We start from the raw sequence: 13899 nt of genomic DNA on the forward strand, positions 1-13899 counted from the left end.
CCTGAGCCGAGGAGACCTAGGGTTTCTCCTATTCTATCCTGTAATGTTTTCAAAGTGTCTGCATTAACTTTGAGGTCTTTGATCCATTTGGAGTTGATTCTGGTGCAAGGTGATATATAAGGATCTAGCTTTAGTTTTCTACAAGTAGTTAACCAATTTTACCAGCACCATTTACTGAAGAGGCTGTCGTTCTTCCATTCTATTGTTTTAGCTCCCTTATCGAAGATTAGATGGCTATAGGTCTGTAGGTTCATTTCTGGGATTTCAATTCTATTCCATTGGTCCTGATGTCTGTTCTTATGCCAATACCAAGCTCTCTGGATAGTCATCTTGGCTTCCTGTAGTTCTTTTTTCCTTTCTGTCTTTTTTGACAGTTGTGGGGCTTGAACTCAGGACTTGTGCGCTGTCCCTGAGCCTCTTGTACTCAAGCCTTGTGCTCTGCCATTTGTGCCATAGCGCCACTTCTGGGTTTTGAGTGGTTAATTGGACATAAGAGTCTCACAAGGACTTTTCTGTCTGGGCTGGCTTCCAACTGAGGTCCTCAGATCTCAGCCTCCTGAGTAGTTAGAGCCATAGGACACTTATCTCACTTGTTAGGTTTGAAAAAAAGAGATAGCCGAGTAAAAACAGCACCATGCACATGCTATTCAGGTAAGGGGTAGTTTTATTCAGTAGACCTGCTGGGACCAGGCAAGGTTGGCACTCCACATGGCTGGGAAAGGCCTTGGAATGAGAGAGAGCTGGGAAAGAGAGGAAAGAGAGAGGAAAGAGCTAGAAAAGAGCAGAGAGAGCAGAGAGAGAGTAGAGAGAGAGTGTCTGGGCCTGGGCTAGGCCTTATCTAGGGTACGGGCAGAGAAAGGTGTGGACACATCAAATTCAGATATGACCTCAGTGGATGCAAATGTGACTTCTTCCAGGTGTCCCAGTTGCCTAGGTAACGCAGTTACTGGGTGGAGACTTTGCTGTGAGGAGTGTGGTGTCTGCTCACCATCCAGGAGCAGACCTTACTATATTAACAAAAAAAAAAAAAAAGATGAGCTATGGCTCAAATTGTAAAACTTCCATCCTAGAGGGGGGAAAAAGCCCAACACCTCAAGAAGACTGGCAGGTCAAGCCCTAGTATCACCATAAAAAAATGAAAACCAGGGCTGGGAAGGTGGCTCAGTGGTAGAGTGCCTGCTTGCTTTGGATGCATGAGGCCCTGGTTCGACTTCTCAACATCACATAAGCAGAAAAAAAAGCTGCAAGTGGTGTTGTGGCTCAAATGGTAGAGGACCAGGAGCTGAAGTGCTGAGGGATAGCACCCAGGCCCAGAGTTCAAGCCCCATGACCAGCCAAAATAAATAAATAAATAAAAGCCAAATACAAAGAAATAAAAACAACCACCAAAAATAAAAAGGAAGAGTTGTGCACTGGCTAAAGATGTAGTGCCTGCTAACTTGGGGGGGGCGGAAGTGGGAGAAAGCATGGACACTGGAGACTGGCCAGGCCACTTTGAAGCCCTGGGATTAACACAAAGAATGAAAACAACAACAAAAAGGCAGAAAGTGATCTTTGGCTCAAATAGACTATCAGCTTTAAATCAAAAACAAAAACTAAACAACACTGACCAGGCCCTGTGTTGAAGCCCTAGGTCCAGAACCAAAACATAAGAAAAACCTAGCCAGGTGCCAAAGGGTCACACCAGTAATCCTAGCTACTCATACTCAGGAGGCTGAGTTCTGTGGATCACAGTTTGATGCAAGGAAGGAAAGTCCGAGAAACATAATAGACTACTCAGAAAAAGCTGGAAGTGGTGCTGTGGCTGAAGTGGTAGAGTGTTAGCCTTGAGCAAAAGAAGCTCAGGGACAGGGCCCAGGCAGAAGAGTTCAAGCCCCAAGGTCAGCAAAAATGAACAAAGAAAAAAGAAAGTGAGTAATTAAGCTGTGGCTCAAGGTATGAAGCCTGCTAGCCTGGAGAAAAAAAGGTAAACAATGTAAACAAAAATATTAAAAAATTATTCCCAGAATCACATGCTCCAGTGCACTTTTCCCTACACCCTTAGTTTGCAGACAACCAGGCCAATGCCCCTGCTATACCCTGTATCTCTATGCCAAAAATTTCAATTATTTGAAAACTGCCTTCCGAGAATTGCCACATAGGGACCACATTGAGAATTATTGACCTCAAAAATATTTATTAACATGATTTCTTTTATTCTTGTGATTGTTCTATGTCATTCTCATCATTACTTCCCTAGCACCTAGCAAATTACCTAGAATAAAAATATAGAGACATATCTGCTTATTGAACATCTACATGTATATTTGGGATAATAAGCTAGTTTATATGGGGTCAACAACACTGAGCATTTTTTACAATGAGCCTCATACTTTGTAAAAAACAAAAACAAAAACAAAAACAAATAACACAATTTAACCCTCAAGAACTCTACATTTGCTAGTCAGCAGTCACTCATACCTCTCATCCTAGCTACTAAATGGAAGCAGGTGCTTGTGTTGTTAAAAATAGTAATGGTATAAAGGAAAAGCAGAGAATTATTATAGACTATAGGAGATCAAGTATACACAACTATATATAATTCATGATCATGTACTGGTATTAGTACTGGAGAAAAAAATGACAGGGACAGAATTGAGCCAATTGTCAAGACTGAAATATAGACAAAGATTAAGCAAAGTATGGCATTGTGATTAATTTACTGAAGCCGGTAACTACTGTGGCTATGTAATAATGGGACATTTTTATCCTGAGGAGAGCAAGATTAAAATAGGTAGGAATAGAGGACTATGATATATACAAGTTAATCTCAAATGTATGTCCACAAAGAGAACATACACACAAATAAGTGATTAAGCGAATGAAGGAAAATGTTAACTATAGTGAATTTTCATAAAAAGCACATAAATACTGTTTATATTCTTTTTATGACTTTTCTTAAATTTGACCATTTTTAAACAATACTAGATTGAATAGTGAAGAGATGCACTTGAACTGCAGAAGATGAGTTCCCGAGGAGTGTTCTGAGAGGGTTTTATGGAGAAAGCAAACATTAGGGGATAAGAATAAAAGATCAAGTGTTACCATATGAAAAATTATGGAAATCCAAACATTCAGACTACAACAATAAAGTACCAAGAGTAAGAAGGTTCACAGACACAGAAAATAACTCAGGGCTACTGTGGGTTGAGGGAAGGCAAGAGGCATGAATGGTTTAATGGCCCAAAATTTTTGTCAAGGGTGATGGGTATGTTTGGGATAAGATAAAGGTGATGGTTCTACAATACTGGAAATGTACTGAATGTCACTGAATTGTGGTTATAATAATAAATGTTATTACTATTTCCCTATAAAGAAAAACAATCATCCCATTTTAGAGGCTACTGTTTCCAGGAAACTCTCTGACATTATATACTCACAGGAAACCGTACTCTTTCTTTCTTACATTCAGTAGATTTTAAACATGTATTTCTTTATGTTTTTTTTTCTTTTTGAGGTCAAACCCTGCTAGCACAGGCTGGCCTGGAACTTTCTGCTACTTTGTTGCTTGAGGAATGTCTTTCTTCTACCCAAGACATTCCATAACAAAATTTATTTTCTAATAACAACAACAACCAAAAAGATCAATTATTAGGGTCCTTACCCTAGGACTTAGGAGCAAACAGGACATCTTGATTATATCAGTTCCCTCTGTCCAGAGAGCATTGTGTGCCTGGGGCTTACTGGTTTACAGAATGTCTCCTGAGCCTGGGAAAGATAGGTATAAAAGGAAAAAGCATCCCATGTCCTGTGCATGAGCAGGCAATGGAATATATGTTGTATTAAATATTTCTCTGGATATAGAACCTCTTTGCCCACTCTGACCTTGGATATGAACATAGCTCACAAGTCACCAACAAAGAGCAAGGCTTTTGTTCTTACTTCCATATTGTAAATGGTTACTATCTCAGTTTTTATTCACTGAAGTGTCACAAATAAATGAATCACAATCACCAAGAAGTAATAACTTACCCTGGCCAGTTTGTCTGGTTTGCAGGAGATGTGTTGGGAAAAACATCTCTGTTATCTCTTCAGAAAAATCTTCATCCCCTGAAAAAAACAAAGTTTTACATGAAAAACATTCCAGAAAAACTGCTGAGGATCACAAGAAAGGTGAGAAGGAAGAGGAGTGAAGGCAGCAGAAGTATGCATAACAATTTAATGAGCATGGAATATGAGTGCTTATAGAATTTTTTCCTTTCCTTCTCAAGTTTTTATGATGCATTGTTATCATTATCCATTATTTCACTATTAAACTTAAATGTCCAATTAAGACAAACATTTCTGAGACTTTTCTTCCACCACTGAATAAGCTGAAGCTACAGGCGTTAGGAATAATAATAATCACTTGGCCTTCTGAGATTTCTGGGCAGACTTTGTGGCCTTGCCAGCTCCAGCAGACTTCTTGTCCACATCTTTGATGCCACACACAGCAACTGTCTCCTATCACAAACAGCAAGATGACCCAAAGGAGGATAGTCAGAGAAGCTCTCCACATACACAAGGCTTGCTGGAACCATATGAACCATGACAGCATCACTAGACTTCAGGAATTTAGGACTAGCTTCCAACTTCTTACAAGATCTCTTTTCAAGTTTCTCTTTCCACTCAGTAAACTTGCAAGCAATTTACGCTGAATGACAATCCAGGACAGAGGCATAGTTAGCACTGATTTGGCCTGGATGGTTCAGGAAGGTCACCTGAGCAGTGAAGCTAAATGCTTCCTTGGTTGGATCATTCTTGTTGTCATCACCCACGTTGCCACACCAAACATCTTTGGCTGACATGCTTATAGAATTTTTTTGTGCATAGAATGTCGATAGATGTTCTTAATGGGCTTATAAGAGAGGTGGGCATTATCACACTTTGGCAATAAAGATAATGAAGGCTGGAAGAGGTCAAGAATTTCCACAAGATTTCTTAGCAAAGGTTAGGAGTTAAACCTTGGCCTCCACTCTCAATACTCTTTGCGTCACATTACAGAAGAATGAATGGAGAGTATGAAGCAGATATTGTATAAAGTAAATGGAATTCAGGGCTGGGAATGTGGCTTAGTAGTAGAGTGTTTGCCTAGCATGCATGAAGCCCTGAGTTTGATTCCTCAGTACCACACAAACAGAAAGAGACAGAAGTGACCCTGTGGCACAAATGGTAGAGCACTAGCCTTCAGCACAAAGAGGCTCAGGGACAGAACCCAGGCCCTGAGTTCAAGCCCCAGGACCAGAAAAAAAAGAAAAGAAAAAGAATTTTAAAAATGGAATTCAAGTTATGGGAAGAGTTTCAGGCAGAGAAAATGAGTGCCAAGATTAGGGGGTGAAAGCATAGCAGGAAGTTTAGTATAATCACAGCATTTAATGTAAACAAAGGAAAAAAGCAACAAAGTAGGATCCAGCAAAGACTAGGCCTTTACATCCTAGTAAGATTTCAAAGTTTCTAACGAAGAGATGAGGAACCACTGAATGAATTTTAGAACAGAGACAAGTAAGATCAAATTTAAATCAAAGGAAGATCATTTTAATGGCTGAGTAGAGAACTGATCAGCACTAATCTAGGAACAAAAAAAGGAAGTAAAATTGAGGGAATAATCCATGATCCAAGTGAGCAAGGTGATGTTTAAATCAGCGGGAGAAAGGATTAATGTTGGAAGGGTGCTAAGGAAAATGCTATCTTGATGATGGGAAAACAGAACACCTCACTGAAGAAACATGCAAACATATGGGTAAGTCAAGAGCAAACTATAATCAAGACAGCCAAACATACTGTCAGGAAATATTCCTTCTCTCTTTACACACCTAAATCCTATCCATTCACTCACTTTGAGACCAGCCAAAGGTATTAACCTTTAGAATCTATATATTTCTTAATCATCAGTCTATAGCTTAAAGGGAAAATTGTTACTGCTTTATCTGACCATTGTCCCCCAAATTTCCTGGGATTGGTGGGAAGAATGTATCATAGCTCATTTGTGTCTCTCCCTTGGCATTTAAGAGAAAGAATTAAAATGACTTAGCAATCCCAAGTATAAGATGGATTGTGAAGGTGATCTCATTAATACCATCCTTACCAACGTAACTCATTTAAGCAACATTTAACTATATCCTAATATGAATAAAAATCTAAAACCTGACTCGTAGGTTGTCATCCAACTAAATCCTACTGGGTGCAAGAAATTAATCTGAAAACATAATGACATACCTATATCACAAAATATAGACAAAATGATCCAATAGCATGCAGAATTTTTTTCATTTATATTTATCTCATTCTGTTCTAAAAAATTATTTAGTGTATACTTAGAATGTAAATAATATTCCAATATATACATTTAATTTACAATGTTCAGATATACAATGTATTATGTTTGAGTGTTAATAACTTTTTTTTGGTAAGTGTTGCGAACAAAATGAGGCAGGTCACTGCTGTGGCTCATGCCTGTAAACCTAGCTATTTGGGAAGTTGAGAATGGAGGATTATAATTTGAGGTCAGCCTTGGCAGCACAGTTTGTGAGATCCCTTCTCAGCCATAGCCTGTTACATTAATATGTGCTCATCCTCCTACACTAATGTGAGAGTCCAAAATTAAGAGGATCTCAGTTCCAGCCCAGCCTGGGCAGAAAATTTTAGGAGATTCCATCTCAACAGAGAGGCTGGACACAGTGGCAAGTGTCTGTGATCCTAACAATGACAGGAAGACTGAAATCGGTAATTGTAGTTCAGGCATGCATCCAGGCAGGAAACCATACTCTCCCTGAAAACAGTCAAGGGAAAGCAGGGCCCAAGGCATGGCTCAGTGGTAGAGTGTCTGCTTACTAAGTTTGAGTGAGCTGAGCTCAAACCCCAGTACCATCATAACAAAGGAAAACAATGGTGGAAGATCACTACCAAATACTTTCCACAGAATTAAGTATATATTGGGCAGGAGTGTGGCCCAGTATTAGGCTAGGGGTATAACTCCATGGTAGAGTACTTGCCTGAGGCTATGCATTTGGTGACTGGCATTGAGATGAGGAGAAGTTGCATCGAAAGTATGTAGGATGGTGCTGGTGGCTCACGACAATAATCGGCTACTCAGGAGGCTGAGACCTGGAGGATGGACGTTTAAAGCCAGCCAGGCAGAAAATTCTGTTTAGATCTATCTCCACTTAGCAAGAAAAAGACAGAGTGGTGCCGTGGTTCAGATTAGTAAGACATCAGCTGAGTTCAAGCTGTGGTCCTGGCACCAAAAACAACAATAACAAAATAAATAAATAAAGGAATAAAGTGTGGGCTTTGGAGGGACTTTGGAAAAAGGCAGGACTCTCCCAAAATTGGAAGACATATTCTTAGGCAAAGGGATGGCAAGGTCCAAGAATGCTGATAGAAAAAGATGACCAACACTACCACAACAGCAGGTTCCTACCTTTATCCCCGTCAGCTACTTCCATTTTTTCAGTACTTCATTGAGATATCATTAAATGCCAACATCACTGCTGAATTCTCAACAAATATCACTGAGGAGGGCTGGCAAAGAGTGAGAGGAGTTGGGTAGGAGTCTCTTTTCAGAGTCATTTCTGGTGAACATATTAGACAAAAATCCAACTGTTTAGAAAATCCCTCAGAGTCCTCTGAATGGTATTTAAAGTTCAAGATTCCCATTCCTACACCAAACAGATGCTGATTACATGAACAAATGCAATTAATTGCAGAAAAAAGTTTATAAATAACACAACTGTCATATTGAGGACTAATTAGAAAGAATGCAACTATCTAAACACATCACAATGGCTTTATGTGTTTCCTAAGTTAAGACTTCTAAAAAGCAGATTTTTTAATCTATTATATCTTTGGAATCATTAAAATAATTACCATCTCTTGCTTATGACTATTATGCCACTTATTGAATACATTATTTCATTTTTGTTTTGTTTTGTTTTGTTTTTGCCAGTCTTGGGGTCTGAACTCTGGGCCTGGGCACTGTCCCTCAGCTCTTCAGCTCTTCAGCTCAAGGCTAGTGCTCTACCACTTGAGCCACAGTGCCACTTCTGGCTTTTTCTGCTTATGTGGTACTAAGGAATCGAACCCAAGGCCTCATGCATGCAAGGCAAGCACTCTACCACTGAGACACCTTCCCAGCCTCTGAATAACGTATTTCATTTAGTACTTATTTTAACAACCTGTAAGGAATTAGATTGGGTTACCTTACAGATGAGAAAAGAGCTCAGGATCGCAGGTCACATGGCTTTAGTAAAAGACAGATCTTCATTTTGACTCAGTGGATAACTCCAAAGCCCATCATAGTTAACTGCCATCTCAATACTTCAGAAAAACATTAAGAACTTATGTTCAAAAAATCTTTTTTTCTTTTTTTGTGCAAGTCCTAGGGCATGAACTAAGGGCGTGGGTGCTGTCCCTGAGCTTCTTCAGCTCAAATCTAACAATCTATCACTTGAGCTACAGCTCCACTTTGGGCTTTTGGTAGTTACCTGGGGATCAGAGTCTCACAGACTTTGCTGGTGAGCTGGCTTTAAACCCAGATCCGGGGTCTCAGTTTCCTGAGTATCTAGGTTTACAGGTGTGAGCCACCAGTACCTGGTCAGAAAACATTTTCTAATCAGGAATCAAGCTTTTACATAGACTAAGGAATCATTTATTTGTAAGATGTTATACAATTGTCTAGTCTGACTTCTAAAACACGATGCTGAAGACAACAAACAAAAAAGAAAATGTCCCAGTCTGCATAAAATCCATACTAAAGGAGTAACAAAAGTTTCTCACTGAGAAATATTCGCTTTGTAGAAAACTTGAAGACTAGTTATTTTACAGTTGATGAGAAATAGAAAAAAATCAAAGCCGGGCGCTGGTGGCTCACGCCTGTAATCCTAGCTACTCAGGAGGCTGAGATCTGAGGATCGCGGTTCAAAGCCAGCCCGGGCAGGATAGACCATGACACTCCTATCTCCAATAAACCACCAGAAAACCGGAAGTGGCGCTGTAGCTCAAGTGGTAGAGCGCTCGCCTTGAGCTGAAGAGCTGAGGGACAGCGCCCAGGCCCAGAGTTCAAGCCCCTCGACCGACAAAAAACAAAAAAAAAAAGAAAAAAATCAAATGAGGTTTAGAGATATCAGTGGCAAGCACACTGACAGTTCAAAGAAGTAAACAGAGAGCCATCTTTAAAAGCACTAATATTTGGAAAATTTTCATCTGGCAGCTCTCAAACATGCTAGTCTCAGGACCTCTTAATACTCTTAAATTTTGAGAGCTCCCAAAGAGCTAATTAAAAAGGTAAGGTGGCTCAGTGGTAGAGTGCTTGCCTTGCATACATGAGCTCCTGGGTTCGATTCCTCGGCACCACATAAGTAGAAAAAGCCAGAGGTGGCACTGTGGCTCAAGTGATAGAGCGCTAGCCTTGAGCTGAAGAGCTGAGGGACAGTGCCCAGACCCAGAGTTTAGGCCCCACAACCGGCAAAAAAAAATGTTAGTAGAGCCAGGAACTGGTGGCTCTCACCAGTAATCCTAGCTACACACTCAGGAGACTGAGATCTATAGATTGCTATTAAAAGCTAGCTGGAGCAGGAAAGTCAATGAGATTCTTATCTTCAATAAACTACTCAGAAAACAAAACAAAACAAAAAAAAACCCCAGAAGTACAACTATAACTCAAGTGGTAGACTACAGCTCAGGATCAATGCCTAAGTGCTGAATTCAAGCCCCAGGACTGGCACAAAAATAAATAAATTAAATAAAAAATAGGGGATACACATGCATTCGCATGTGCATGCACACACACACGAGAGAAACAGACAGATATGTTAAAAAGTAGAACTCAGCTAATGAGCAAAGCATCAGGTATTGAGTCCTAGTTTCACAACCCAAACAAAAGAAAATTTAGAACTCAAGTGTTTATGGTAGTTTTGTAAACTTAAGAACAAAAAACACTGGGGATGGGAAGGTGGCTCAGTGGTAGAGTGTCTTGTATGCATGAGGCCTTGAGTTCAATTACTGAGCACCACATAAGCAGAAAAAGTTGTAAGTGGTGCTGTGGCTCAAGTGGTAGGATACTAGCACTGAGCTAAAGAGCTGAGGGTCAGCACCCAATCCCAAAGTTTACTCCACACAACTCACCAAAAAGAAAAAAAAAGAAAGAAAAGAAACACTACTTATTAATATACACTTATTGAAAAAAAACTGTATTTTCCAAAAAAGGTAAAATTTCAGCAAAATAGTCCCATTGTTTTACATCTTTAATAAATCTCTTCATCCTTTAGCCTAATGAAAGACACCTGTATTCTCTCATCTGCTTTTATACTGTCTGTTGGGTTATGTTGTTTCAAGTATATGCAGAAAATCTACCTTACAAAGTCACTTAGTTAGAAAAGGAAGAAGTATTTTAGTTGCCTTCTCAGATTATCAATAAAGCTAATGCTGGCATACTCCTTAATATTACACTAAAACTCAACTAGTGGTCATCTCTTAAAATTTAGTTGTAATGAGATATATAGCAATGAGCCTGAAGCTATACCATAAGATTTTCTGCTTGGATGTATTAAATTAAAAATCAGTTAGTCTTTTCTTTTCTTTTGCCTGTACATGATTTGCTAACATCACACATTAAATAATGGGAAAATACTCACACTGAGTCACACAAATCTTCCAAATGCTGACCAACTGTCCTGAAATCAATGAATATAGCTGTTATTAACAACACAGATTTCATCAGCATAGTCTGTAAACAGCACTGGGAAGCTACAAAGCTCAACAGAGCAATAAATACATTCTACAAAATTGAAACTTAGTTTGAATGTGTATAATGACTCATACATCGTTGCTTTTCTCGTCGTAAAGGCTCATTTCATTCACTTTTAAGAAATGTTCACCAAATAAAATTCTAGTCTCTATGACCACTTGTATACTTCAGAGTGAAAATGTCATTCCATGGCAAAGTAAATAGTTCATTTAAACACTACAAATGGGCTAGGCACTGGTGGCTCATGCTTGTAATCCTAGCTACTCAGGAAATTAAGATCTAAGGATCATGGTTCAAAGCCAGCCCAGGCAGAAAAGTCTGTGAGACTCTTATCTCCAATGAACTACTCAGAAGAAGCCAGAAGTGGTACAGTGGTTCAAGTGGTAGAGCACTACCCATGAGCAAAAAAGTTTAGGGCAACATCCAAGCCCTGAGTTCAAGTCCTAGGACCAGCTTAAAAAAAAAAAAAGACAAAACTGAATTCATTGGATTCCACTTTCTTAAAATAGCCAATTAGCAGAGAATATGTCTTAGAAATATATCTAATTAAATGTTAAAATAAAACAACCCTTAAGATTCATTTGTCCAGAAATTACATTTTATACTAACTGCCACATTACCTAATTACTATAAAAAATGAGCAGCTTCAACATTCATATTTTCTAAGAGATACAGGCTTTAAATTGTGGAGGCAGGGAGGGGGAAGATTGTCACTCATGTTTTAGGTACTACCACCTTTTCTGCCTCAATTCAAGATGGGATTAAGGATCCCACAAGTCACGAGGCACAGATGAAGTATCCAGAGATATAAAGAAACATTAGCCAAACTGAGGACAAACTCTGAAAAGAGCAATCTTTAACTGTAATCACTGGCAGGGGGGTATGAACAATATCAGTATGAGGGATGCTAAGAGGAGTCTGACAGGGAAAAAAAAAAGAAGACATAAGCAAGAGGCTGACGTGTCTGAACACCTAGATGGGGGAAAGTTGCAAAAAGAATTCTACATGAAAATTCTCACTGCAAAAAAGAGAGAGATGCAGGGTACCAGTGGCTATCCTTGTCAGACTGCTACTCAGGCAGCTGAGATCTCGGGATCACAGTTGGAAGCCAGCCTAGGAAGAAAACTCCATGAGACTCCTATCTCTAATCACAAAAAATAAGCTGGAAGTAGGGTTGTGGCTCAAGTCCTTAAAGGTCTAACTTTAAGCAAAGAAGGTCAGGGACAGCAAGCAGACCTTGAGTTCAAGCCCCAGGACCAGCACAGGCGTTGTGCGTGCACACACACAAACACACAAATTACTCTAGTAATAATAAATAATCTAGTAACAATATTAATATTAATAATAATAATAAATACCCTAGTAATAATAAATACTCTAGTAATAATAAATACATTGCATCTTCCCACTCCGATTCTGAATTTTCATATTACCTTTTTTCTCTCCTTCCTCTTCCTCATAAAATTCTGCTAGGGAAAATGCTTCTGAGTTGTTCTGATTCAAATATGAGAGCCTCTAATTCTTCTACACTCAGAGAATTAAGGAAAGATTTCACCTGAATGAAAATAATAAAATATTGTGTAAATATTAATGAAAAAATTCTCATAAGGAGAAAAGACTGAAGAGCTCATGCCAGCACAGCTCTCTCTGTGTGTGTGTGTGTGTGTGTGTGTGTGTGTGTGTGTGTGTGTGTGTGTGTGTGTGTGTGTGTTTGTGTTGGTCCTAGGGCTTGAACTCAAGGCCTGGGGGCTTAGCTTTTGTGCTCAAGTCTAGCACTCCATTATTTGAACCACAGCACAACTTCCAGCTTTTTGGTGGTTAATTGGAGATAAAAGTCTCACAGACACTCTTATCTGAGCTGGCTTCCCACCATAATCATCAGATTTCATTCTCCTAAATAGCTACGATTGAAGTACCCAGTTCTAATTTTTTTTTTTTTTTTTTTTTTTTTTTTTTTGCAGATCCTGGAGCTTGAGCTGGGAGCTATCCCTGAGGCTCTTTGTTCTGAAGGATAGCCATATACACTTGGAGCTACAGGACTACTTCCAGCTTTCTGAGTTATTTATCGAAAATGACCTGTCTGGTCTGGCTTTCAATTAACCTCAGATCTCAGCCCCCTGAGCTAGGATTAGAGCCAGAACTAATTTTTTTAATAACTGTAACACTAAAGGGTAGATATTATAGAAAAATAGATAGAATTTGAATTTCCAAAATTAATATAGGCCAAAAGATAAATGAAAATTATCAGTGCTTAAGCATGACTTCGAAGCCCAGGCAGAAAAAGTCATGAAACACTTATCTCCAATAAACCACCAGAAAAAATACTGAAAGTGTTGCTGTGGCTCAAGTGGTAAGTGCCTGCCTTGGGCTGAAGAGCTGAGGCACAGGACCCAGGCCCAGAGTATAAGCTCCAAGACCAACATAGAAGAAGAAAAGAAGAAGAAGAAGGAGGAGGAGGAGGAGGAGGAGGAGGAGGAGGAGGAGGAGGAGGAGGAGGAGGAGGAGGAGGAGGAGGAGGAGGAGGAGGAGGAGAAGGAGAAGGAGGAGAAGAAGGAGAAGAAGAAGAAAGAAGAAGAAGAAGAAGGAGAAGAAGGAGAAGAAGGAGAAGAAGGAGAAGAAGGAGAAGAAGGAGAAGAAGGAGAAGAAGGAGAAGAAGAAGAAGAAGGAGAAGAAGAAGAAGAAGAAGAAGAAGAACAACAACAACAACAACAACAACAACAGCAACGACAGCAACAACAACAACAAGAGGAAGAAGAAGAAGAACAAGAACAAGAACAAGAACAAGAAGAACAAGAAGAACAAGAAGAAGAACAAGAACAAGAACAAGAAGAACAAGAAGAACAAGAAGAAGAAAGATTGGCTTAGATTATCAGAGGAGATGAACTAACAGGAAATTATATACAAATTAGCAGCTACAACAGGCTTTTTGACAGCTAAAAACCCATGACACTGGAGAAAAAACAGAAAATTAAAGACTAAGGTGAAAGAAAAGGATATCTGATACTAAGACCTCTGTTCTTTTTCTTTTTGCTTATGTGGTGCTGAGGAATCGAACCCAGGGCCTCAGGCATGCAAGGCAAGTGCTCTACCACTGAGCCACCTTCCCAGCCCTGTTCTTTTTCTATAATTTTAAGAGA

At 39.4% G+C, this 13899-nt stretch overlaps 1 protein-coding gene across 21 annotated transcripts in view; it reads right to left on the reverse strand.

Annotated features, from left to right (window-relative positions):
* Positions 1-13899, reverse strand: part of LOC138815294 (protein FAM114A2-like) — a 214093-nt gene that overhangs the window by 54896 nt on the left and 145298 nt on the right. For 17 of the 21 annotated variants that reach the window (XM_070004623.1, XM_070004622.1, XM_070004618.1 and 14 more), the window contains 4 exons: positions 12196-12317; positions 10650-10688; positions 7439-7589; positions 4012-4089 (listed from right to left, as the gene is read on the reverse strand). The gene's annotated coding sequence lies outside the window, so the exon portion shown is untranslated. Of the gene's footprint in view, positions 1-3643; positions 3748-4011; positions 4090-4152; positions 7253-7438; positions 7590-10649; positions 10689-12195; positions 12318-13899 lie in introns of those variants that run through there. The other 4 variants (XM_070004591.1, XM_070004592.1, XM_070004596.1 and 1 more) reach the window with 3 other exon arrangements.

This window comes from Dipodomys merriami, unplaced genomic scaffold (genome assembly GCF_024711535.1).
Source record: "Dipodomys merriami isolate MVZ:Mamm:240054 unplaced genomic scaffold, mDipMer1.0.p SCAF_635, whole genome shotgun sequence".
Taxonomy (NCBI): Eukaryota; Metazoa; Chordata; class Mammalia; order Rodentia; family Heteromyidae; genus Dipodomys; species Dipodomys merriami.